Source organism: Spermophilus citellus (genome assembly GCF_964194105.1).
Source record: "Spermophilus citellus genome assembly, chromosome: 3".
NCBI lineage: Eukaryota > Metazoa > Chordata > Mammalia > Rodentia > Sciuridae > Spermophilus > Spermophilus citellus.
Window position 1 is genome coordinate 52,761,098 of NC_138184.1, and position 26,532 is coordinate 52,787,629.

Below are 26,532 nucleotides of genomic sequence, written 5' to 3' on the forward strand. Positions count from 1 at the left end.
CACAACTATTAGTGCTTGCAAGGTCTTTACTTGGGTTGATGTGGGAGAACTCAGTACTAATAACTCAGGAGGAGGTGATTCTCTAAAGGACAGCTAGTTGGGCAGTTTGTCAGCAAGGAAATGTATATTTTCTTCATTTCTTCATTCATTCATTCATTCAACAGAAATTTGTGGGTACCTACTATGTGTCGGACAGTGCTTCAATCCCTAGGGTAGAGAATAACTAAAACCAAGAGCTTCACTAGTTGAGTCTACATTCAGGAGGAAAGACAGACAATAAGCAAATGAACACCTAAGGCAAGTGATTTGGAAGAAAAATAAAGTTAGAAAACACAGTGTTGTAGTGACTTCTGTTTGAAGTAATAAGGAAAGGGATTTATAATTAAATGTTCATATAGCAATCTGATAAAAAGGGTTTTAAGAGCTTAAGGGTCCCTAAGATGGCCACAGGCTGAGCATATTCTGAGAGATGCAAGGTCAGTTCAAGGGAATGGGAAGAAGAGACTCAAGGGTGAGACTGGATTCAGATCATGAAAGGCCTCTGGGAATGTGGTAAGGACTTTCCGAGTGTGATGGAGAGTCTTTGCAGAACTTTGAGTCGGGGAGTGGTGGTCTAATACCCCTATTTTATAAAGGCTAATTCTGCCTCTGGTATAGAAAATAAACTGGAGGTAGGTGAATCATAAAGATTATTATTGCAAGCAATAGATAAAGCTGTGAGAAATAAGTGCAAATGTAACAAGATAGGAATATTAGTTCATATGTAATGTAGGCACATGTCGATAATCAGCATTTTTCATATGACCCAACTTAATGATATGAAATGGATTAACAAGACAGGGACTCAGAGAATTAGGTTAGGGTGGATTGCTCAAATGGGGGTGGGTTGACTAATGGTGACTGCTATGAGAGAGTAACTTGATCAGAAACACTGGAAATGCCAGATCCTGCCTTAGCCCAGTCACTTCTCTTTCCTGGGAGGTTCTCAACGGAGAATGAGTCACAAGAAAAAATGACATGGGAAAAGCAGGAATAATCCCTTATCCTTGTCTGACCTGGTAGAAAACACCCCACTAGAGAACCATTGAGCAAAATGACCTCAACCAATCAACAAAGCAGCCAACAAGGAAATTTCAAAATCAAAATACGCATATAAGAAACCCATACTCAAATCTTGGGATCTTATCATAAGAGAGAAGAGCATCCCCTTCAGTAGGATGTAAGCTTCATAAAGACTCTGGGTTCTTACCTTGCGTATCATCATATCCCCAGAAAGAGAACATTTAACACATGCTCAGTATTTATTCTATTGTTACATCCACTCATTTAAAGATGTCTTCCAATGAACATTTTGGTGGGTACCATAGCAGGCAGGAGACATGGTCATTGTATTCTGAATTCACCATCTACTATGAGAAACAAGCATTTACTATTGTAGGTTGAATTCTTTCTTTGCAGAGGCCAGACATCTTACTATGGGAACATGCAAAAGGGTTCCCAAATCCAGGTCATGGGAGAGTAGGAAGACTTCCCGAGAGATGGAGTTGCCAGCCTAGATCCCTGCTGGGAAATTTATGGATTTCATAGGAATAAGAATGCATTCCATTGATGGACTCACTGGTAGTACCTGGGTAGCCTGAATGCAGAGCTGTATTTTCAGAATGGGTGTTGGACGGATGATTAGTTGGCGAATTGAAATAGTAATAAAGCCTCATCAATATGTATAACCTAAACTTTCCCCAAATTTGATAGAATGAAAAGCTGGAGTAGATGATCATTTTTTAAAACTTGATGTTCCTACCATTCATTTGTGTAACCTGGCATATAATACCTGATTATCATAATTTTACCTCAATTATGAATAAATTAGACAGGGGAAAAATTAAAATCTTTCACATTAGATGCAATTATAATTCTTTTACAGTAACATTCACAGTTAAATTCTTAATTAAGTCTGCATGCCTCTTTGACAAAAGTGTATTTTGTGCATAGAGTTAAATTTTAAATATTTGCATTAATGAGAGGGAAGATCAGCATAGATAATTCCCCTCAAACCAAATTTGTTTAAAAAATCCATCTCTACTGGGCTGTCTGATAAAGCCTATCCTGCACAAAGCCTGGTACTTTCCTTCCTAAGGATACTTTTTAAATGAAATAATATAAACATGTGTTTGCACATTCTGAAAAGAAAATATATAATTGATAAATCAAAGGAGAGAATATGATAGGAGCCAAGTAATGGGGAAGTCTAGGATTGACATTTTTCCAATATCGATAAATCTAGAGATAAGTAATTAGCCTATATAAGTGGAAGTAGAGAACAATATATCTTTCCTTCCTTTTGTTCCTGTTTTCCTCTCTCCTCCCTTTCTTCTGTAACCCCAGTTTATCTATGATATTTCTAGAAATGTTCAGTGTCAGCAAAGACACATAAATCCATCCAAATTCAGGCAAAATCCTTAACAATAAACTTGGGGAAGCAGTTTATCAATATGATTATCTTTATGGGATCTAGGTACTTCAGCCCATGTCCAGCCTGAAATCCTCTAGCCACATGATCATAAACTTGAGAGGGACGGCATCCTGCTGTGCATATGTTGATACCCAAATACATTTTTTTTAATTACAAAGGATTGAGCAAGTATCTCCAGACATGGGAGGGCACCTTTCAGCATCATTGCTGTCATCAGACTAAAGATTATAAATGATCTCCCCGCATCTCTGTGTACATCTTCTAGGATCAAACATCAAACCCAAGATGGTAGAAATGCATTCAGAGCCCTGCTTTATGAATTTACTTTGCTTATTGCATTTCTTTTCTTGGAAATGTCATTGCTTTGGAATTACTGGGATCATGGGCAAAAGCATGCCATCAAAGAAATAAGCTATGGAGTGAAGAAATGTGATAAAGTCAATTTAAGTTTGATAGATATCTTGGGGATTCCTCATCCACAACTTCTGGGTAACTGCTTCAACTTTCTCAAAGACAAAGGGAATATTTTCAAAACACACACACACACACACACACACACACACACACACACGGCAGGCCAGGTACATTATCAGAAGCCTGGTGGTAGTTTGGAATGATATTCCATCTCAAAAAAAAAAAAAAAAGCATACAACCCAATTATCACACAAATATATTGTTTTGATTTTTAGTTATAAACAAGAAAAAGCAGAATAATGAAACATGGCATAAAATAGTAAGAAAAAACACATTAGATGAAGCTAAATTTCTCTTCCAGCAAGAGCTCTCTTAAGCTCCCATTTAGGTCATAAAAAAATTAGCCCAGTATTTTCAATAACCAGAAGATATCATATATTAGAAATAATATATGCACAGTCATTTTCTGTGCATGAGGCTTATGCTTTTGAGACAGCAAGCTTACACCTGTGTACATGCATGATGTACACACACATGAGGTCACACACTGAAACTCTCACTTCTCTTATACTTTGGGCCCCAGTGTATATGCAAAGATACAGACATAATTGGGTTCTAAGCCAGTTTCTTTGCTTACAAGTAACCAATTGGCTAATTTAACCAAACAGGAATTGGTTGGGTTAGGATTGCTTACAGAATCAGTGGGAAACCATAAAAAAAAAAATCAACTTTGAGAAGTTTAGTAAGTTAGTAAGAATTATTTTGTTAGTAAGAATTCTTCTAGTTAGTAAGAATTATTTTGGAACATCCTTAGAGTTTGTGGCTTCCTGAATGAGACCCAACCATTTTCTTTCTGTTCTTTCATTGGTTGACACTGAGATTCCAGAAAAGAATCATATAGTTGAATTATCCGCTCATATGCTCAACCTTGGAAGGAGAGAATAGGACACTTCCTTCAGCTGTCCTACTGATGAATAGGGCAGGGGTGTCTTTAAAAGGATGAACATGGAGAAACTCCAAACAGCAAGCACCCAGTCCACGGTGTGAAGATGACTATGACCCTGAATGGAGAGCCTACCTTCTCCTCTCAGACTGTTTCCAAAGTGCAAGCTCACATTGGCTTGATAGTGACCTCCTGGCATGGAGGCTGAAGACCTGGTTCTCAGACTGCTCAGTTTTGTGACTTTGTGCAACCCTCGTATTCTCTTTGCATTTTTGTTTCCCCATCTTGCTACCTCACAGAGTTATTAAGGACACATCTGCATTAATGCATGTGAAAATATTTCAAGAGCAGTTCCTGAATGTTCCTGTGAGTTTGAGAACCCTCAAGTTAGTGACTACAGTAGCCTAAAGAGAGAGACACACAAAGCCCCAGCAGCATGTCTGAGATCCTGAGCCTGCTCTAGATACTGAGACCAATGTCACTTCATAAATGTGTGTCCTTGACAAATTAGATGGGTAAAATGACTAAGTATCCTCCAGGTGTAGGCTGTAACTTGTAAAGCAAAATCTCTTTCTTCTTTGGAAAACCATCCGTTTGTAATAGTGAATCTGAATTGTCAACTTGATTGGATTAAGAGATGGCTAAGATTAAGAGGCTTCTGGGTGTGTCAATGAGGGTGTGATTAGAAATGATTGAATGTGCAATAGCGAACTGAAGTGGAGACCCTTCTTAAGTGTGGGCAGCACTGTCCAATAGGTTGGAGGCTTGGATGGAACAAATATTGGAAGAACAAAGAAGTGACAGATGCAGGAGATGCAGGCTTGTTTCTTTTTGAATGGGTTCTTGATTTCTGCTGTAAATGCCTGAGGGTGTCAGTTCCTTCAGTCTGCACCAGTGATTCTCCAGGGAGTTTCCAGAAGCCTTTGGTCCCAGACTGGGGTAGTGTCATTGATCCTTCTTGTTCTGAGCCAAGCATCTTGGAACAGGCAGCTACTTGTTCCTCCAGCTCTCCAGCCTGCAGATGGCCATTATGGACTATCCAGCTTCTGACTGTGTAAGCCAACCTAATAAATCCCCTTCTTGTAATCATAGCTATATGTATATCTCCTGTTATTTCTGTTCCTCCAGAGAACCCTGACTAATATACCATTCCATGTTGCTGGTTCCCAGCAGTCCTTCGGCCTTAGGCATCTGTTTAAAATTTAGTTCCTAAATGATAAATGATAATCAAACACAGAGAGGTGGAACTGTATTTGAAGAATATATCCCTAAAGTCCTTGCATATTCAAAATTCATATATATCAAGATAAATACTGACAAAAATAGAAGGGAGTTTCATTTAACAGTTAAAATCAATGTTCCCAATGTGACTCTACCCTAAACTCAGCTTTTAGTTTGCTGGGCTTCCCCCTGAGTTTAAAGTAGGTGATTGTCAACAAACTTTGAATCTGGTGGGTATAGGTTGCTTTATTTTCAATTTTGTCCATAAAGAGAGGTTCAACCTATCCTAAGTCACATCATTTTGAATTCTTGTAGTTCATATCTGCATTAAACATGGTAGCTTTGCAATTTCATAAGGGCTGCAATATCTGTACCATCTACAATGCCCCAACTTGCTGGAGTACTATATGGTTTAAATTAGTAATATATCAATTACCTAATGTATCCTGTTTAGCAATTTTATAAGGGGAAACCCAGAAAGGCCTGGCTACATTAGTGCACATTTCATCTTAACCTTCCTGTAGAAGGTTCTGGTTTTAGTAAACTGGGGCACTCCTGTCTGACAACTCCCTCTTGCTTTCACACACACCCATTGTGAATTGAATGAAGAGTTTTCATTTCTGTGCAGGGCTGATTTCTCAGTTGTGAAACGTCTCTCGGCTTTTGCAGAGGTGATGAGTGATACAAGTCACAGTAGCAAACTTAGGATTAAGGGAGGTTTCAGTGATTGGTTTCAAGGAGGGCTTCTTGCTAGCTCAGGCATAGTCAGAAGGTGGGTAGAGAACATTTTGGAAGTGTGTGGAAGGGTGCAGGCTTCCCCTCTGCTAGCCTTGGCCCAAGGAGTCCTGTAACAAGCCTTTGAAGTCTTCGTGTGCCATCTTGCTGATGAAGCAATGGAGACCCCAGGAAGTCTCGTCACCCACCCCAAGTCACACAGCTGGCCAGTGGTGAGGCCAGCCTAGCTACAGAGCTGGGTTCTCTTCTGCAAGCAGCCCCACCCCTCCTTTGAAGGCCATACCCCTCCGCTATCCTGTGAGGGAGACTCTTCTTGTTTTCTTTCATTCTCTTTCCCTATCATATCTTTAATATTATTTCTAAAAATATCTTTAGGGTTCTTCAATTCATTTATTTTTTTTCAAGGAATGATTCAGTATATTTTCTTGAACAAATAAACCCATAGAACTTTGTATTTGATAAAAGCAAAGAAATATATTCCAAAAAGGAGTGACTATATAAAATAAAGTGAAAAAAAATTTTTTTTTGAAGGACAATGAAAAATCTCTTGCAAGAACATACATCCTGGAGGTAGAACGCTCTTTGGCATAGTCTCCCGAATGTGGCATAGATAAATGAAGGCAGGATTTCCCTCTGCCTATATCCTTGGCTTTGGTTGGAATCTTTTCTCCAAGTTCATTCCCCTCTTTTCTTGTGTGTGTGTGTGTGTGTGTGTGTGTGTGTCCCAGGGTGACCTTGCCTAACATTGCTTTGAGAACTTAACAAATGGAGCTATCACTTCTTTTCGACTATTCATGAGATTGCAATCCCCAGGTCCTATCACTTCTAAAATAAAATAATAAAATAATAATCTCTTAAGGGGGGTCTGGAAGCTCCTAGTTCACAAAGCACTTTCTGCCTCTCTGATCTTTCTCACGGTGGCCCTCTGGTTTAGTCAGAATGAAGGTCATCCCTGTTTTATGGACAAGTAGCTTGAACTGCAAGGTATTTTGCAGCTTCTGGGGACAGGAGGGCTGGGATCCATGACCACGGCACCCTATTGCATGTTTTCAGTTCTTTCGATAGTTTTCCTTTGGGATGCTCCTGGATGCATCCTGTTTAGCAATTTTATAAGCAGAAACCCAGAAAGGCTTGGATACTTTAGTGCACATTTCATCTTAACCCTCCTGTGGAAGGTTCTGGTTTTTTTAAGCCGGGGATGCTGCCCACTTCTCCCAGGGTCTGTATCAGGAGGTTTTGCGTGTCCACCAGGGAATGCTGAGATCTGAAGAGCATTCCAGAAACCGCTCCCTGGGGCAGCCCCTTCCCCTCAATGGCATCATTAGGTGTTGCTCATAGCTTCCCCCCAATCCAAACCTAGTGCTCACACGGGGATTCATTAACTCTAAAACTCAGAAAGAGATTAGTAAGGGGCCACCATCTTGCCGGCATGCCCCAACCCTTCTGAGTCTCATTAACTCACTGGAGGAACTTTGTGCGACTCCTCACCAGACCCGACCACCACGGACACATGCAGGCCTGCTGTAATTAAGTATTGATTTCATGTAACTGTGTGCGTGAGAGGAGGCGCATCTCATTTGTGGGCTGCTGTTATCTGTCCGTAGAACAAAATATGTGATTATCAGTGGATGTCCTTTGGCTGTTGGTGGCAGACTGGAACCCTTAATCCATCTCATTGAAGAGACATTATGGTACAGCATATGGTAGAGACATTCAAGATGGGACCGTTCATCTTAAGAGACACCATTTGGCCTGCTGCCGTCAGCCCGCTTGGGTCCCCAGAAATAGCTGCACAGATTCTTCACTGTAACTCCTTCTTTGTTCCAATTCAGCCCTGCCAGAATGGAGACGGGCAAAGTCCATTAAGTATAATGTAGCATGGCTGGGACTTCAAATAAATGGAGCGCCAGGCATTATTTGTTTTATGCTTTCTTGGAGGCAGAAGCACTTTTTGCCATTTTTCTGGTTACCTTGCGATTCCTACGAGGCCAGGATGAGACATTCTAGATGGAACAAAGTTCACATCATTAACAGTGTCGGAAAATGCTGGAAGTTCTTGGATCCCCGTCACCTTTATGTAGCATCCATGGGCCCCTGGGCTGAACTGAGGGTGTTTTGCATTTTTTTAAATTTTAGATTGGATGAGGAGGGCCTATTGGGGAGGTGGTCAGGGGGCTCTCTTGCCCACTCCTAGAAACAACGAGAGCCTGAGGAGCTGGGATCCGAGTCTCTCTTAATTGTGTGATTTCTCTTTCTGTTTGACAGTTTCATCTCTGCTGAAGCCACTTGCTGTCTTGATTAGGAACTCTCTCCCTACAGTGGGATGAGAGTTTCTAAATAAAGATATGAGCTGTTTGTGTAGGTGTCTTGGCTTATCTGGAGTGTTCCTTCACAGGGTGGGAGGTTGGATGGAATCGCCTGCGTGGGTGGTGATTTTGTTTTTTCCTCTTGCTCAAAATATTGGCCTGGAGGATTCAAGAGATGAAACCAATTAAAAAGCCTGGTCTCTTGTGACAGTATTTTCTCCTTTATCAGTTTTTTCTCTTACCCCCCTGCTACCTGAAGTGACTTCCATTTTTTTTTCTGCTGCTGGGTAAAGAGATTAAAAATAGCACTGTAGACAGATGGGTGTTAGGGGGGACATTTCCAATCCTGTGCCCTATTATGGGTTATGTCTTTGATGCTCACACGGAACCTCCTCAAACTCCATTTTGAATGTCATTTTATCACATCTCATTCACTTGGGTGAGTTAAATGTTTCAAGCCAGAGAATGGCACACAATTTCCAATCATCTCATAGAAGTGTCAATGGCATCTTAAATATGTCACTGGGGAATCTGGTCAATATGTCAGAGACAAATGTATAAAATACGATCATCTTCCTTATTTGCCCACCCCCCTATACATTTCAGCAGGGGTCTTTTAGGGACCACGCCGATAAATGACAAATAATCTTGAAGAAATTAAGAATATTTCCTTTGGTGCTTTTAGGTGGGGAACGGGTCAGTGGGAAAGGAAATAAAGGCTTTGGAGTCAGCAGGGTCTGGTTCTGATTTCCCAGCTCTGTGACACTGAACAAATAAATCATGCATCCCCTTTGGGCCTCCATTTTTTCATTTGTAAAATGGGGGAATAACAGGGATTTTTTTTTTTTGCAGGTTGAAAAAATTGAAAAGAGACTCATGAAATCACCTACTATGTGCTTTGCACATAGTAGGCACTCACCAAAACATCCTGCTACCACACTACTGGCCACACTGAGCAAATGTCATTCTGAGATCATTACAGCTCTGTCTAGACCTTTGCCAAAGTTGAGCTGTTTCTTTTGTAGTCACTTGAACCGCAAATAACACCTGGACCACAGCTGGACTGCTGAAAGTGTCCTGAGTTCAAAGGGCACATGTGGATGTGAAGGATGAGGCTGGGGAGCATTCTGTGGCGTGCTCGGTGATCCCATGGACTCTTCTTCAATCTGGGCAAACCCAGGGCTCCACTCTCCCTAGGTTTGAAGAGAGGGTCCTGAGGTTTGCTCCTTGGGTGATTCTAATGGAGATTTTTAGGCTTTAGCTTTCCAGTTGCCTTTGGGTGGGGATATGAACAAAGGTGAGATTTGTTCTAGAGACACAGGGGGTTGCAACAGAGCCCTCCGGGGAGCAGATTTTCAGGGATCCCTGCTGCTCAGGAAGAATTTAAGTTTGTCTGAGTGGCCACTGGGGATTTCACATACAGGAAATTAGCTCATATTCTTATCCCCAGAGTCACTTCGTTACTTTCAGATTACCTACAGGTCTAGGGCATCCACGCTCACAGGTGCTTGTTACCTGTTTACTGGATGTCTGACTCTGAGGATGAAACATTAAAAGACCATGTAAACCCAGGTGGGAATGGGATCTAAGCAGACGCTGTTGTTGGAAAGAGGTTGGGCTTCATTTTCAACATGGAGAGAGGTAAGAGATGTATGAGACCTATTAGAGGGGAGAGGGATGGGTAACCTGGTTCTGCTTTGAAAAGGAGAAAATTTTACCTTCTTCCAAATGGGTATCCCTTTTCTAACTTTTGCTTTTGAGTTGTGAAATTCTAGATGATTTCTAGAAATAAAGTGAGTTAGTTTCTTTCCTTCCTTCCTTCTTTCTTTCTTTCTTTCTTTCTTTCTTTCTTTCTTTCTTTCTTTCTTTCTTTCTTTCTTTCATCTTTCTTTCTTTTGAGCCACATTCCCAGCCTTTTTGATTTTTTATTTTGAGACAGGGTCTTGATAAGTTGGTTAGGGCCTTGCTAAATTTTTGAGGCTGGCCTCCAACCTGAGATCCTACTGCCTCAGCTTCCTGAGCTGCTGAGATTACAGGTGTGCACCATCATGCCTGGTTAAAATGGGTTTCTAAATAGATTTTCCTTGTCTCCACATCCATCTTTTCTTCTCTCTTGAAACATGTGGCCACCATGAATGTATATACCATGCCCCCTTTTCATTTTTGATGGCTGTACATTTAGGAGGAATATCGTTTGGGATCAGGCAGAAACATTGAGACATGTTCTTCATTCAAGATTCTACAATAATAGCGTTCTATTCCAGAGTCTAGACTCAGTTCCTGTTTCTGGCCATTAGCTTCTCAACACCAGCATAACATTAGATGTTTTCTGAATTAGGGCATCCAAGTAACACTTTGTTAAAAGCCTACATAGGTCAACTATGAGATCTGCAGAATTTTGCAACTAGCTGACCTTAGAAACATTGTTAAACTATGTATTAAACAATATATGTTGGTGAGGATGTGGGGGAAAATGTTCTCTTATCACTCATACGTTGCTGGTGGGACTGCAATGTATGAGTGATAACCACTCTGGAAAGCAGTGTGGAGATTCCTCAGAAACTTGACCTGGTTATCCCACCTCTCAGTATATCCCCAAAGGACTTAAAATCAGCATACTATAATGATGCAGCCACATCAATGTTCATAGCAGGACAAGTTACAATAGCTAAGCTAGGAACCAACCTAGATGCTCTCTAACAATGAATGGATAAAGAAAATGTGACATACATACACAATGAAATATTACTCAGCCATAAAGAAGAATGAAATTATGGCATTTGTCAGTAAATGGATGTAACTAAAGACTATCATGCCAAGTGAAATAAGCCAGTCCCCCTAAACCAAAGGCCACATGCTCTTTCTGATATGTAGATGCTAACATACAATAAGGAGAATAGGGAGGGAAGAACAGAAATTCATTGGATTAGACAAAGGGAAATGAAGGGAAGGGTGAGGGGGTGGGAATGGTAAAGAGTAGAATGAATCAGACGAACTTTCCTATGTTTATATATGAATGTACATCCTGTCCAACGGCAAGAATGGGATCCTAATGAAAAGGTTAGACTCTGTGTATGTATAATATGTCAAAATACACTCTACTGTCCTGTATATCTAAAAAGAACATTTTTTAAAATAAATTTTAAAAATGTTCAAATTGCAAGCTCATGTGAAACTATAGCTCAGTTTGTTCTTTATTGTGTCCTTCTCTCCACTTCTTTGATAGTTGCTGTTTATTTGGTATTCAAAATTTTTCCTCTTCTTTACACACAAATAAGTCATAACAATACCTTTATCTGTAGAATGTTTCTAGTTTCCTAAAAGCCTGGTTCCAAAGGAGGCTCTCCAGAAGGCCCAGTTTTGGAAATTGCCCTCAGCAACAGATTTTGCTGAATAGCACTCTATGTGTTTAATAATAAAGTTTTCCTTTTTTTGGTCAACTATTTCTTGGGGAACTATTCTCTGTGATGCTGAGGTTACAGAAAAATATCATTTTTCTGTCACTGTTGGTGTTCTTCGAGGCCCTACTTTTAAGTGGATGTGCTTCTGGAAGCCTACATGGTTATCTACATCAGAAAGACACCTTATCCCGGGCCCCATCGGGTGACTTGGACAAAGTAATGCAATTTAGTTGAGAGAAATGGTATGTATTACGTTTTATAAGAGCCGGATTCCAATAATAACTGCCTGACCCTTGTGATCCCATGTTTTCAATTTTCCTTTTAAAGAATGCAACAAGCAATGCTGCCCAAGCATATTTTTCTGTCAAGTGTTTCCTGATTTGTGAGTTGCTGGGCAGATCTTCCCTCTTCAGTGTTAGAAGTTGTGAACATCAAATATTTTCTCTTAGAGTAACTTCTCGGGCCACTGTCTCATGGTATATGGCCAAAGGAGAAGAAAGTTCCTTATGTGTGAGTGCAAAGAAACAGGGTGACTTTTTAATCTTGGTGCTACGTTTGGTTTTGTTGGGTCCTTTGAACTCGATGTGAGCTCAGCGTTTGCTAAGTAAAAGAATAAATCCAGCAGCCCTTTGCTAACGCCAAAATATGTGTATTGAGTCTATTTCGGCCATAGTTCTTTGTTTGACTCTGTTCTTGGTCAAGTCAATAGAATATATCCCATTTAGGAAGCTGTCTATCAAATTAGCAGTTTGGCATCTTTGGTAAGAGGTCAACAGTGATATTCAGTGTAGCTTCCCTAAGCATCACCTGGAACATCACGGAGTATATCTATTTAGGCAGATGAATAACAAAAAAGTCACTTGTAAGAAATGCCCTAGAGCCAGGCGCAGTGGCACATGACTGTTATCCCAGAGGATCTGGAGGCTTAGGCAGGAGGATTTCAGGTTCAAAGCCAGCCTCAGCAATTTAATGAAGCCTCATGCAACTTAGTGAGACCCTGCCTCAAAATAAAAAATGAAAAGGGCTGGGGATGTGGCTCAGTGGTTAAGCACCCTGGGTTCAATCCCTAGTACCAAAAAGAGAAAAGAAAGAAAGAATGAGAGAGAGAGAGAGAGAGAGAGAGAGAACAAATGAAAGAAAGAAAGAAAGAGAGAGAGAGAAAGAAGAAATGCCCTGAATTTTTATATTTCCTCATCTTTAGGAAAATAAATTTATATAGCTTGAGTTTTTCTTAGTTTGGTGAAAATGTTAAGATGTATCATTGCCGCAGTCTGGCTGGGCACAATTCAGGAGCCACTTGTCAAAAAAAATGAACTTTGTTTTTAGAACACACACACCAAACCACACAGCTCCTCAGGAAAACCCTCAGAGCCCGACTGCCACCACTGGTTTCCCACAAGCCTCTCAACCTCCCCAACTCCTCCTGCTCTTGAGGCCTATTGGCTGGGTTGTGTGGGCAGAGCCAAAAAAAGTCCCCCAATGAGCAGCTCTGTGGTCTGAAAGGGCGGGGAAACAGCCCAATGAGCATCACCGCAGAGGAACCAATCAGTTGGCAGCTAGAAGTTTGCTGGGGCGCTGTGAGCCAATCATCAGCTGGCAGCTGGAAGTTTGCTGGGGCCCCTTCGGCTGTGGCTCTCAACATATCATGATCTTTCTTTACTTCTTTCTAAATCAAAGAGCTGTTTAGCATTAGAATGCTTGTTGTATTAGTTATCTGTTGCAGCATAATAAGTTACCCCAAAACTTAGCATCTTAAAACAACCAGTATTTTTTTTTTTAGGTCTACATGACAGTCAAGTGGATTTTGACATATTACACATACATGGAGTCTAACTTATGCTAATTAGGATCCCATTCTTGTGGTTGTACCTGCTGTGGAGTTTCACGGGTGTGTGTTCATACATGAACATGGGAAAGGGATGCCCCATTCCTTCTGTCTTTCCTACTCCCATCCTGGTTTCCCTTGACTCCCCTTTGTCTATCTGTAATCTCATAGTTTTGGGGGTCAGGAATACAGGGGTGGATTACCTAGGTGGTTCTGTCTTGGGGTCCTCAGGAGGTGGAGGCTGGCGGAGGTCCACAGGGGTGTGGTGACCGCCTCACTAACGAGGCTTCAGTTCCTCTCTCTGTGAGCCTCTCCACGTGGCTGCCCGAGTGTCCTCAGGACACGGCAGTCAGCTCTCCCCAGAGTGAGTCATGACAGAGAGAGAAGAGACAACAGAGGGAAACTATGGTGACATTTATGAACTAGTCTCCAGGGTCTCCCACCGGGGACTTCCTTTCCCTTCCATTGTTGAAGTGAGTCACCAAGTTGTTCAGCTCCCATTCAAGGGGAGAATTGGCCTCCCCCTCTCAAAGGAAGGACTATGAGAGAATTGGGGAGCAGGCCTTGAGAGCCCATAGTTGGCCATGCCATTTCAAGTTTCTGAACATGGGGTCTTCAACAGAGGTCTCAATGACAGCAGTGTCTCTCTCTCCTGTCCCTCAGGGGCAGGTGTCTGTTGCTCTAGGAGAACCGCAGAGTGTGACCAGCCTCCACCAGTCACTGCTTCCCACTGCTGTCCTGAGGCATCCTGGGAAGAATTTGCCTGAGCCAGTCCAGAAATGGTGGTGTGTGGAGACATCATGCTGCAGTCAAACCGCACTTCCCGTCATCAGGTTTTCATTATCTCGAGGATGGTACCCCTGAAGAACAAGTCAAAGTGGACTGACATTTATGTTGTCACATTGAGGAAAGGGAGGTGCTTCTCTTTATCTTTTTCTTTCTCTTCTTTTTTTTTTTTTTGGTACTGGGTATTGAAACCAGGGGTGCTTAACCACTAAACCACATCCCCAGCCTTTTAAAAAAGGTTTTATTTAGAGATAGGGTCTCACTGAGTTGCTTAGGGCCTCACTAAGTGGCTGAGGCTGGCTTTGAACTCATGATCCTCCTGCCTCAGCCTCCTGAGCTGCTGGGATTACAGGCAGGTGTCACGGCAACTGGTGTGGTTCTTCTTGGTAAAGCAAATTGAAACGAATCACATGTTGATGAACCAGGTTTAGAAAAGAGCATCAGAATGCATGAAGTAGAAGTTAGGGTAATAATAAAACTGTTTATATTTATGTACTGATAAAATCTGTTTTAAGGATCTTAGCTGAGGGATCTATAAAACTTTTCTGATAGTTCATTAATCTTATAGATTAACATACAGAAAAACTGACCATTTTTAGTCAGTACACAGATACATGAATGATAACACACACACACATGTATATGTATGTGTATATATATATATATTTTCTTTTCTTCTAATATTATTAGAATATTCTTCTAATATTCTTCTAATCTATAGATTCTTCTAACCACCACCATGATTAAGGTACTGAACAACTCCATTACTTTAAGAGATCCTTTCATAGTCAGACCTTCTCTTGAGCTTTAACTCATTTCAACCTCTTCTTTAAAAATTTTTATTTGTTATTTTTAGTTATACAGGACAGTAGAATGAATGTGTTTCTTCTTGACATGTTATACATACATGGAGTAGAACTTCCCATTCTTGTGGTTGAACATGATGCAGAGTTTCACTGGCCACGTATTCATATATTTACATAGGAAAGTTCTGTCCCATTCATTCTACTGTCTGTTTTGCTCCCATCCCCCTTCCCTTCTCCCCACTCACTCCCACCCAATTGGTGAACCTCCACTCCCCCAGCACCTGCATATAAAGAGAACATTTGTCCTTTGTTTTTTGGGGCATTGGCTTATCTCATTTAGCGGGTTAGTCTCCAATTTCCATTCATTTACCCACAAATGCCATAATTTCATTCTTCTTTATGCCTGAGTAATATTCCATTGGGAATATATACCACAGTTTCTTTATCCATTCATCTGACTGGATTATTTACTTATTTTGTAGATGGAAGATCAATTGTTTCAGCACCATTTGCTGGAGAGACTTTTCTTTCTCCATCGAATCGCCTATGAACGTTTGTCAAAAACCAATTAGCTATATTTGTGCTTGTCTATTTTTGGACTCTCTGTTCTGTGAAGATGAGATTGTTCTGGTTCTTCCTAAGCTGAGTGTTACTGTTGTTATATCATCGGAATTTTGAATATTATATTATGAGATTCTGGCTCTTATTTAAACCCCATGAAGAATGCTAATGGCTTTTCTTGAACAGTCATTGAAACCAAAATTTCCAGTACACCATTGGGGGATGTGGTTTTCATGTCTAGTCCATTTCTTTCTTTCTTTTTTAATTTTATTTATTTTTTAGGTGTAGATGGACACAGCACAATGCCTTTATTTTCATGTGGTGCTGAGGATCGAACCCTGGTCCCGCCGGTGCTAGGGGAGCGCTCTACCACTGAGCCACAATCCCAGCCCCCTCGCCACGTCTAGTCCATTATCAAGGCCTTATGTTGCTTTTCAGATCATTGTGTGTCAGCCAGCAGCCCGTCTGGGACCTGGAAGATTGGCTGTCGTCTTTGTTTGGAATCCTATCTGTGCATGAGTCCTGTGTGAGTGGAATCCAGGAATTCAAAACACAACTTTCTGGGTTCATTTTTTCCAAGCACCCTCTTCTCCATGATCACCCCAGTACTTCCTGGCTCCCCAGGGTGCTCGCTCATCTGTCTTCCATTCAGCAGACTAGAGTTACACGTCTCACTCGGCTGCACGTTGCCTGTGATGACGGCCTTCTTTAGATCATGAAGCTGAAAGAGAGCAACAAGCATACCGTAATGGGGTCCCCCTTCCACATACTCCTGGAGGCAACCTCTTTGACCAGAGAAGAAACTTCCCCTTCCTCAGTTTTAGGTGGGTCGTCAGAGCTTGTGTACAAGAGAATGGAGAAGAGAGAAGAGAGAAAAGAAAAAACAGGGGAATTCACTCCCTCGGACCTTTAGGAATGCCATTTCCCACTCCTCCTGATAGAACTAAACAACTAGCTCCAAGAGGGACTCCCTCTGTCCCTGACGACCAATTTCTCAGTTTCAGGGTTCCTTGAACCTGGGAAGGGGATTCCAGAGAAAAAGAGGTGAACATTTTCCCCTTCTCTAAGGCAACCCAAGAAGGCCCTGAAACAAGCTTCCATCGGATAGCATGGCTCTCGGACCTAAATATCACTCTGTCCTTTTGGGAGAAATATAATTTGTGATGATCATTTAATGGACTAAGGATTTCCCAAGGTGATATTGGAATATGATGTTACAATACGCTTGCTGGAATACTTTACTTCAAAAATCTCTTCTCAATTCTGATTAAACAATGGTATAAATCATATAGGAAAAGCAATATGAACATTTGAGTCTTTTCTTCTAATAAATTATGAGATAATTTATCAGTATCTTCCAAAATGACCAGAAAGTTTTTATTTTTATTTGTATATTGAAAATATTTTATTGGTGTATTGTAATTTTACATAATAGTGAAATACCGTGATATATTTGTACCTGTCCATAATATTATGAGATTGATTTCATTCCAAGTACCTCTCCTTTCCCCTCCCTCCTCTCTTCTCCAAGTCCTCTTCTTCTACTCTATTGATCTCTCCTCAATTTTCATGGAGACCCCCACCCTCTTTTTAAATTTTTTCTCTCTAGTTTCCATATGTGAGAAAAAAAAGCGTGACACTTGAATTCCTAATCTGGTTTACTTGGCTTAACATGGTGCTGTCCAATTCCATCCATTTTCCTGCAAATGACATAACTAACATTCCCAGTTTACACCTGGATGAGGTATTGGTGAGACAAGTGTATGAAAATCACCCAGTGTAATTGTATTGGTATATATCTGAGGCTTTCTGTCAAGTAAGTTTGTTTTATATAATTAGGTGCACCAGTATTGAGGGCAAACATCTTTACTATCATTATATCTCCTTGTTTACCAGTTTGTAATGACCTTTTATTTCTCTTCTGATTAATGTTGAATTGAAGTTTTCTTTTCAGGTATGAGAGTAGCTACACTTGCTTTCTTTCAGACTCAATTTGCTTGAAATATCATTTTCTATCCTTTCTCTTTCAGACTAGATTTATTTGCCTGTAAGTTATTCTAAAAAACTAAAGTTGGCTCTTGTTTCTTGAACAATTCTTCCAGTCTATGTCTTTTAATTGCAGAGTTGAGACCAGTTACATTCAATGTTATTATAGAGAAATGTTGATTGTTTCATTCTATTTCAATTTAAATCTAATATTTAACTTGATCCTAATTCTTATTTTTAAGTAGTCTTCTAATAACAGTTATTGTTTCCCAAGATTTTCTGTTTATTTTCATCTTCTATGTACACACAGAATTTCTTTAAGTGTCTTCTGCCATGCTGGCTTAGTGGTCATGTATTCTTTTAGTTTATTTACCTTGGAAAGTTTTTATTCCTGCTTTAATTCTGAAGGGTAGTTTTGCTGGGTATAGCAATCTTCATGCTAGTAATTCTTTTTTTAAGAGCTTGATTTCTTCTAGGAAATCATATGTTATTTTGATTGCTTCCTTTTAAATATAATCTGTTATTTCTTAAATCTTTCAGAATTCGATTATTATTTGGTATATTTGGCACTTAAATTATAATGCACTGTGAAGAAGTTCTTTTTTTTGGTCTTGTCTATTTGGGGTTCTAATGTTTCCTGAATCTAGATATGCACCTCATTCTCAAGGTTTAGAAAAGTTTCTGCTATTATTTCACTGAACGCATTACCTGTATTTGCCTATATCTCACTCCTTCCTTGTTGACAATAATTACTGATATATTTCTTAATGGGTAAATTCTTTTTCTAGAACTTTTGTTATATTCTGATCACTAGTTTCTTGTATTCTTTCTTTCTTCATTGCTTTCTGGGTGTTCAATTTCATATATCTTGCCTCAAGGGTGCAAATTCTATCTTCTACATGATCTAATCTTTTTTTTTTATTGGTTGTTCAAAACATTACAAAGCTCATGACATATCATGATCTAATCTTTTATGAGTTTTTTGTTTATTGAGTTTTTAATTTCCAGTACTTCTGTTTGATTCTTTCTCAGAACCTCTTTTTATTGAGAAAATGTATCTACATTTTCTCCCTTAGTTCATTTCTTAGATTTTCATTTAGTTGATTAATTATTTCAACAGTCAGGTTTAAAAATTATTTATGCAGTGTTTCCTTTCCTTTGATGCCTATGGGGTTGATTATTGGAGTGTTATCAACTTTGAGGGATACCTTATTACCTTGTTTTCTCATATTCCCTTTATTTCTATTGATTTTTGTGCATCTATTGGGATGATTCTCTCTTGTACCGTTCTATGAGAGAGTTTTTACTGAGCTTCCTTCTCTTTACTATGTGTCCTAGGCTGTTTATACACCAAGGTGTCAAAACTCCCACCTAACATGATCATGCTGCTGTGTTTCCTTCCTAGGACTGCCTTGAGAGGAGAGGACCACCAGTTCCTGTGACCACTTCAGAACCAAGCTCATACAACTTTAAAAATTTTGAAAACATTCTCCACAACTGCACTAATCCAAAAGTAGAAAGGGGAGTAATGTTCTAGACAGGGCTGAGAAATTAGATATTAAATAAAGTAGAATACTATTCAACTCTATAGGGAGTGAAAAACAAAAAAAAATGATGGTCCAGGAGCAGATCATGCAAGAAGAAAAAGACCAAAGAAGAAAAAGTATAAACATGAACAAGGAGAAAAAAATGAAAAGAATCCATCCAATTTGTAATTTAAGACAATCAAATAAAAATATAAAATTGTGTTAAGATAGATAATGTCAAGTAATAGAGGGAGACATCAAGTCAATGCAGAAGATAATATCTGTGAAACTGACATTAGAGTTTTGGTTTCTGCATGGTAAGCTATGAGAGAGAGAGAGAGAGAGAGAGAGAGAGAGAGAGAGAGAGAGAGAGAGAGAGATGTATGTAGGTGTGTTGAGATTTATTACTGAGCCTTGCAGATTTGAATCTTAGCAAGTTTGGGGAGGATTAGTAAATTCCCTTACCTCCTTAGCTTTTCCTGTAGGTTTCTCTGGGCAGGGAGATAGCATCCTTATCAATCCACCTCTGAAGCAAATCTAGAAGGCTCCTTCCATTCTTTGGGGGTGTCCAGACCCTAATAGCTCTCTGGAGGGGTTAGTTCTCTGATTGTTTTTGGTGAAACAACCCAGGATGGCCTGTTGACCTACTGACAGGTGTCTCCTTGCTGGGAATGCAGTCTTATGTGCCTACCTACAATAATGCTTTGTGTCCGTGGAGGTGTCAGAGTTCTAGGTTAACAGATCACAGCACTCATGGCAGAGTTCCAGGAACAAAGTGGTCATTGTTATGGGTGGCTCATAGGAGGGATGGGTGGCCACCCGTGGCTGGAACCTGTGTGTCAGTGGGCTGTCATCTGGACCCTCATCTTGATGAGGCCAGCAGCCCTGGAACATGTGTCTGTGGACTGCCTGTGTGGTTTGTGTGGCAATTGCTGGGACATGGATGGCTTCTGCTGGCTACTGGGACCCACTTTGGGGGTCCCGGAGTTGGTGGTTTGCACAATGCTCCTGGGACTGCAGTTCCCATACGTGTGGCCAGGAGCTGGGACATTTGCTGTTCCTGAGATGCTACACTCCCTGAGAGTGACTTCTTCTCTGTCTTCTTCCACCCCACTGCCCTTGTTGATGGTGGGAGAAGGGGTTCGGCAACCTTCTGCCCCAAAGTGATTCCTTTATAAAAATTACTTGGACAGCTAGTTTCAGCTAGGTGCTAGTTGCTAGTTACTGCTGCTAGTTGCTATGGGTCGGTGTGATGAACCCATGCAGGCTTATTTATTCATTGAATGTTAGTGCTGGGATTGAATACAGGGGAAATTTACAACAGAACTACATTCCAGTCCTTTTTATTTTTTGTTTAGAAACAGGAACTTGCTCAGTTGCTGAGGCTGGTCTGGAACTTGCAATCTTCCTGCCTCAGCCTCAGGCCTGGGATTGTGGATGTGCACCACCACACTCAGCAAAACCATATAGATTTAATTCTTTCTAGTTAAGTAGGTTTGACTGTGGCTGCTCCAGGATTTCCAAGTCCCTCCAAGTCTCTGACTGTCCAACTCATTGTGTCTTAGATCATTCCCTCCGTCACCCACCTCTGATCAGCTCTCACTTCCATCCAGACTGCAGAGGAGTCATGATTTGCTGTCCAGGTCCACTCCACCATCTTTCCTCCTTAGAGAGTCCATAATTTAAAGAATCACTATTAACTCAAAGAGTTAGACATATTTGATCTGTGCAGATCACTGCAATAATTAACTTTATTGATGCTCAAATCCATCGAACACTTGAGTCGGTTCCCTCCCTAACATATTTTTTCTTTTCACGTTTGGCAAAGTTTTAATTCAAGAACATAATTTCCATTCTCTGACAACCTTCAGTTTTTCTTCAAATTCCGAAGATTGCATCACGAAAGTATTCTTAAACAAAACCCTATGTTCTCCTTTTAAAGTAAACCCATGCCATTTTTTTTCCCTTGTACTTACTCCGTAGTACTCTTTTTACAGTTTTCCTTTTTATTTGTATTACTATTTTTATTTATAAATTAACTCAGTAAAAAGTGTACTTACTGAAAAGCTTCACACTATAGGGCGTAGAAAGAAAACACCCCATTTTTAAGAATTTAGAGAAATGCTTACCGTCAATCAGAAGTGGAAACGAGATAAACGCCCAGATGCAATGGCGCACACCTGTCATCCTACCCACTTGGCAGGTGGAGGCAGGAGGGTCACGGGTTCAAGCTCACCTGGGTAACTTAGTGAGATACTGTCTCAAAATAAAAATTGAAAAGGGTTGAAGATGTAACTCAGTGGTACCAGTGCCCCTGGATTTAATACCCCAAACAAAACAAAACACTTTTTTCTCTTAAATTTAATTTTTAAAAAGCAGAAAAATACATGCAAATGAAAAGAACAAAAAAGAAAAATACAGAGGCCAATGAATTATTTTCACCTTTGGGGGCCAAAACCAAATTTCAGGCTGATTCGTATGGACTAACCCAAACCCCAGGGGTGGTTTCTGTCGTCAGCACAGTGTTGTTCCACTAGGAAAGGAGCCCACATCTTGGTCTGCCTGCTGACACACTGCCCTGCTCTGGGCAAACCACTTCATCTCCAGGACCTCAGTTTCCCCTTCTAAAGGGTTAGATCTGAACAGTGGTAAAGTTCTGAGATTCAGTTTCACATTTTATTGCTAGTTTTCCTTTTTTAAATTTTTTATTGGTGCATTATAATCATGCATAATAGTGGGACTTATTGTTACACATTCATACATGCCACAATATATCCATACAATTTGGCCAATATCATTCCCCAGTATTTTCCCTGTCTCTAGCCTCCTCCCTCTTCCTCTCCCTTTCCCCTACCCCACTGATCTCCCTTCAATTTTCATGACACCCCCCACACACTTGTCTTTTCCTTTCTCCTCTCTGTCTTCCACATATAAGAGAAAACATATGACCCTTGACTTTCTGAGTTTGGCTTATTTTACCTAACATAATACTCTCAAGTGCCATCCATTTTCCTGCAAATGACCCAATTTCATTTTTCTTTATGACTGAATAAAACTCCATTGTGTATGCATACCACAGTTTCTTTGTCCAGTCATCCATTGACAGATATCTAGGCTGGTTCCATAGTTTGGCTATGGTGAATGGTGCTGCTATAAACATGGTTTCTATTGTTTTTGTATACTGACTAATTCTTCAGGAGAAATACCTGGGAGTGGTAGAGCTGGGTCATATGATGGTTCCATTCCTTGCCATTTGAAATCTCCATACAGATTTCCATAGTGACCATAGTAATTCACAATCCCACTAATGGTGTACAAGTATTACTTTTTTCCACATCCTCTCCAACATTTATTATTATTTGTATTCTTGATGACTGCCATTCTGACTGGAGATGACATCTGATTTGCATTTCCCTACCTGCTAATGATGCTGAACATTTTTTTTTCATATATTTGTTGACCATTTGTATTTCTGCTTTTGAGAAGTATCTGTTTAGTTCATTTGCCCATTTATTACTTGGTTTACTTGGGGGTTTTTTGATGTTGAGTTTTTAGATTTTTTTTATATATTCTGAATATTATTCCTATGTCAACATAGCTAGCAAAGACTTTCTCTCATTGCATAGGTTCTCTCTTCACATTCGCAGTGATTTCCTTTGCTGCTCAGAAGCTTTATAATTCGATTCCATCCATCCCATTTACAAACTCCTGGCATTATTTCCTGAACTTTAGGGGTCCTATTGGGAAAGTCGTTGCCTGTATGTGGGAATGTCGACCCTACATTTTCTTCTAGAAATTGCATCATTTCTAGTCTAACTTCTAGGTCTTTGATTCATTTTGAGTTTGATTTTTGTGCAGAGTGAGAGATAAGGGTATAATCTCATTCTTCTATAGATGGATAACCAGGTTTTGCAGCACCATTTGTTAAAAAGACTGTCTTTTGGGGCTGGGGATATGGCTCAAGTAGTAGCACACTCACCTGACATGCATGAGGCACTGGGTTTGATCCTCAGCACCACATAAAAATAAAATAAAGATATTGTGTCCACCTAAAGCTAAAAAAAGACTTGTCTTTTCTCCAATGTATATATTTAGTAGCTTTGTCAAAGATCAGATGATTGTATCTGTGGGGGTTTGTCTCTGTGCCTTCTATTCTGTACTGTTGGTCTATGTACATGTTTTTATGTCAGAACCATGCAGGTTTTGTTACTGGTATAATTTGTTATTGTGATGCCTCCAGCAGTGTGTGCGTGTGTGTGTGTGTGTGTGTGTGTGTGTGTGTGTGTGTGAATGGTGCTGGGGATTGAACCCAGGGCCTTGTGCATGCAAGGCAAGTGCTCTATCAACTGAGCTACATCCCCAGCCCTTAGCATTGCTTTTTGGGCTTAGAATTGCCTTGGCTATTCTGGGTCTTTTAGGTTCAAAATTTTTTTTGTTATCATCAAGAACAAATCATGACATAGACCAAATCACTTACCTGGATCACAGAGAGAATAGGTGTCAATATAAGACAAAAGATCCAGCAGACAGATCTTTTTCTTAAGGGTGTTATCTGCAAGTGCTCAGGAACTAAGTACATCTTCCATCCACTCATTTCTCAGTTATTTATTTGCCCAATAAACCAACAAAAACATATTGGATACTTAATGTATGTCAACCACTGTAGTATGCACAGGAATCTCAATACAAATAGAAATGTAAGGCATTCCCTATCCTACAAATCATTTTCTAGTTGGGAAAAGTGGGACATTTGTCAAATAATTGGAAAAATATATAAAAAATTGTAATGTAAAAAATTAAAAAGGATACCTTTGAGGAGAACATATGGGAATGAACAGGGGAGCTGATACGTTCTGGGAGGTCAAGGAAGGCCTCCCCTACTGAAGGTAACTTACTTGGATTCTAAAGGAGGGGAAAAGACTGATCAAGCACAAGTATTGAGAGGGTATATGGTTGCAGTGGATAGAATTTTATTTTATTTTTTGGTACTGGGATTGAACCCAGGGATGATCAACCCCTGAGCCACATCCTCCTACCCCTTTTCTATTTTATTTAGAGACAGGGTCTTGCAAATTTTCTGAGGGCCTCACAATTCAATTGCTGAGGCTGGCTTTGAACTTGCAATCCTCCTGCCTCAGCCTCCTGAACTGCTGGGATTATAGGTGTATGCTTCTTTGCCCAGCTAGAATCTTTAATATTTATATACTATCATCTCTCCCTATTACCCCTGTTTATGTATTCTAATCTGGCCCTATGTCATCTGATATCTTCCTAAGGCTAGATTGAAAAAAAATATATTTTGTAGTATTCTGCTATTTAAATTTTTTTTTCTCTTTCTTACAATTCCCTTCCTCAACAAATGACACTAACCTCTTTGGGTCACCAGGCCAAGCATACACCAGGCTATTTGCACAAATAAGCACACAATCTTCATTTAGCCTCTCTAAAACAAAAAATCTAGCCAGAGCGTCTGATAAAGATTCACATGCCTTCCTTTGCTTTTTCTCTGGGACACAGTGAGATTTCCTTTAAGAAGAGTCAAGAACACTGAATTATCTACAGAACGAGTTGAAACATGTCTCCGAGCTCAGCTTTGATTCTAGCTGAGCCCTCTGGGCCTTAAGCCCCCAAGGGGCTCCCTTCACCTCTTTGCATTTTTGGTTACTCCTGGTAACCAGGCCTGGAGGTAAAGAAAGAAAGTCGGGACAGTAGTTAAATAAAGAAACTTGCTCTTCACCCTGGGACCCATCCCCTTAAGGGTGGACCAGCCTTTTCAGAGAAAAGGGAGAGGGAGAGAGAGAGAGAGAGAGAGAGAGAGAGAGAGAGAGAGAGAGAGAGAGAGAGAATGAATAAATATATAGCACAGTAACTTTCACCTTAAATTAAGAAGATTCACGTTTCCAAGGCATTGAAGACCTCCTGGATGATGGCCCTGGGGCACTCCTTTTTCTCCCAACCTGGAGGACATTCTGGAAGTGCTTTGAAGCCAGTATCACGGTCTTTTCCTGGGCTCATCTTTTTGCAGCTACATGCAGAGACAGGTGGCCCCTCTGGGGCCCAAGGAGAGTTCACTCTTAGCCCCTGGTGCCAGTAGCCCTTCTGTGGATCCTTATCCTTTGCTGGAGAAACTCTACATGAGGGGCCTCTGCCTCTCTGCCTCAAGGACTCTCCTCCCCTGATCAGGTGCTTCTGACCACTCATTAGCAACCACCAGCAAAAGTCAGTGATGGTTTGCTGCCCAGCTATTAGGTCACCATTTAAGACCTGGAAACATGATGGCGTTTTGGTCAGAAAGATCTGACCAGAGGGGTGGGGGTGACATTATTGGTGATTCTTGTTTTCAAACTCAAGCCAGTCAAAACCAAACTGGATTTTATTGCTCTTTTATCTGAATACTCCATGGGCAGATATAGCTTCAGGTGTCGCATGGTCCAATGAGATCTGAAGCCCTTGATATTCTACTAAATTATAAAGGAAGATTAGGGTCCTGTAAACAAGAGAAGAAGGAATGGTATTGGATTGCTGCAAATAATAATAATAATAATAATAATAATAATAATAAATGTCCATTTCAGTTAGTTTAACATACTTAGTGTATCTGGGTGGAAATGCAGCAGTAAAACAATCCCAAGAAAGAATGGAGATCATGTGCAATCTGAGGGAGTCCACCAGCAAGTTAACCTTCACAGGGTGAAATGTGCCCTGTTTAAAATAATGAGCCAGTCACTCTAATGGCTTTTCCAGCCCACTGTTCCATGTTTCATCCTCATGACTGTGAGCTTCCAGCTTCTTAAGAACAGAAATGGGTAGAGGAGAGAATGACTTGCCAACTCCCAAAGATGAGGTGGTGTCAGGGTGGAAGAAAAGAAGGAGTCAAAAGAACATGGGTGGGGTGTGGTGGCACACGCCTGTAATCTCAGCATCTCAGGAGGCTGAGGCAGGAGGATCCCGATTCCAAAGCCAGTCTCAGCAACAGGCGAGACCCTAAGCAACTCAGTGAGACCCTCTCTCTAAATAAAATACAAAGTCCAGCTAAGGATGTGGCTCAGAGTTCGAGTGCCCCTGAGTTCAATTGGAGTACACCCCTCCATCTCCCCCCGCAAAAAAGGAGAACATGGGATGTTTTAGATGGGAAAAGAAGGTGAAGGACAATATCTGTAACTAAAATGCTGGTTCTAGAGGTAAGCCCTAAAGAATTTTTGGTGGGGCCATCAGAAATTTTGTGTAATAGAACCATCCACAAAATGTGTAGGGACCTATTACAGAGGCCAAGGATGACTCCCAAAGTCTTATCTGGACTCAACAGTGGTTGAAGTAAAGAATTCATGAAGCCCTCTTCAGGTTCTGCATATGTGTGTAGGCATGCTGTGTGTGTTTGTGGAGGTGTGTATTTTGGGGGCGGCGTGGGTGCAGGTGCATGCACCTGGTTGTAGGAGGCAAGGGCTCTTGGTGCCTGGATCTTCTTATTACAGGGGCTGGGGAGGTAAACAGAGCCCAGGGGACCAACAAACCAGTGGACCAGATTCCTTTTTCTTCCTAAATGATGTGC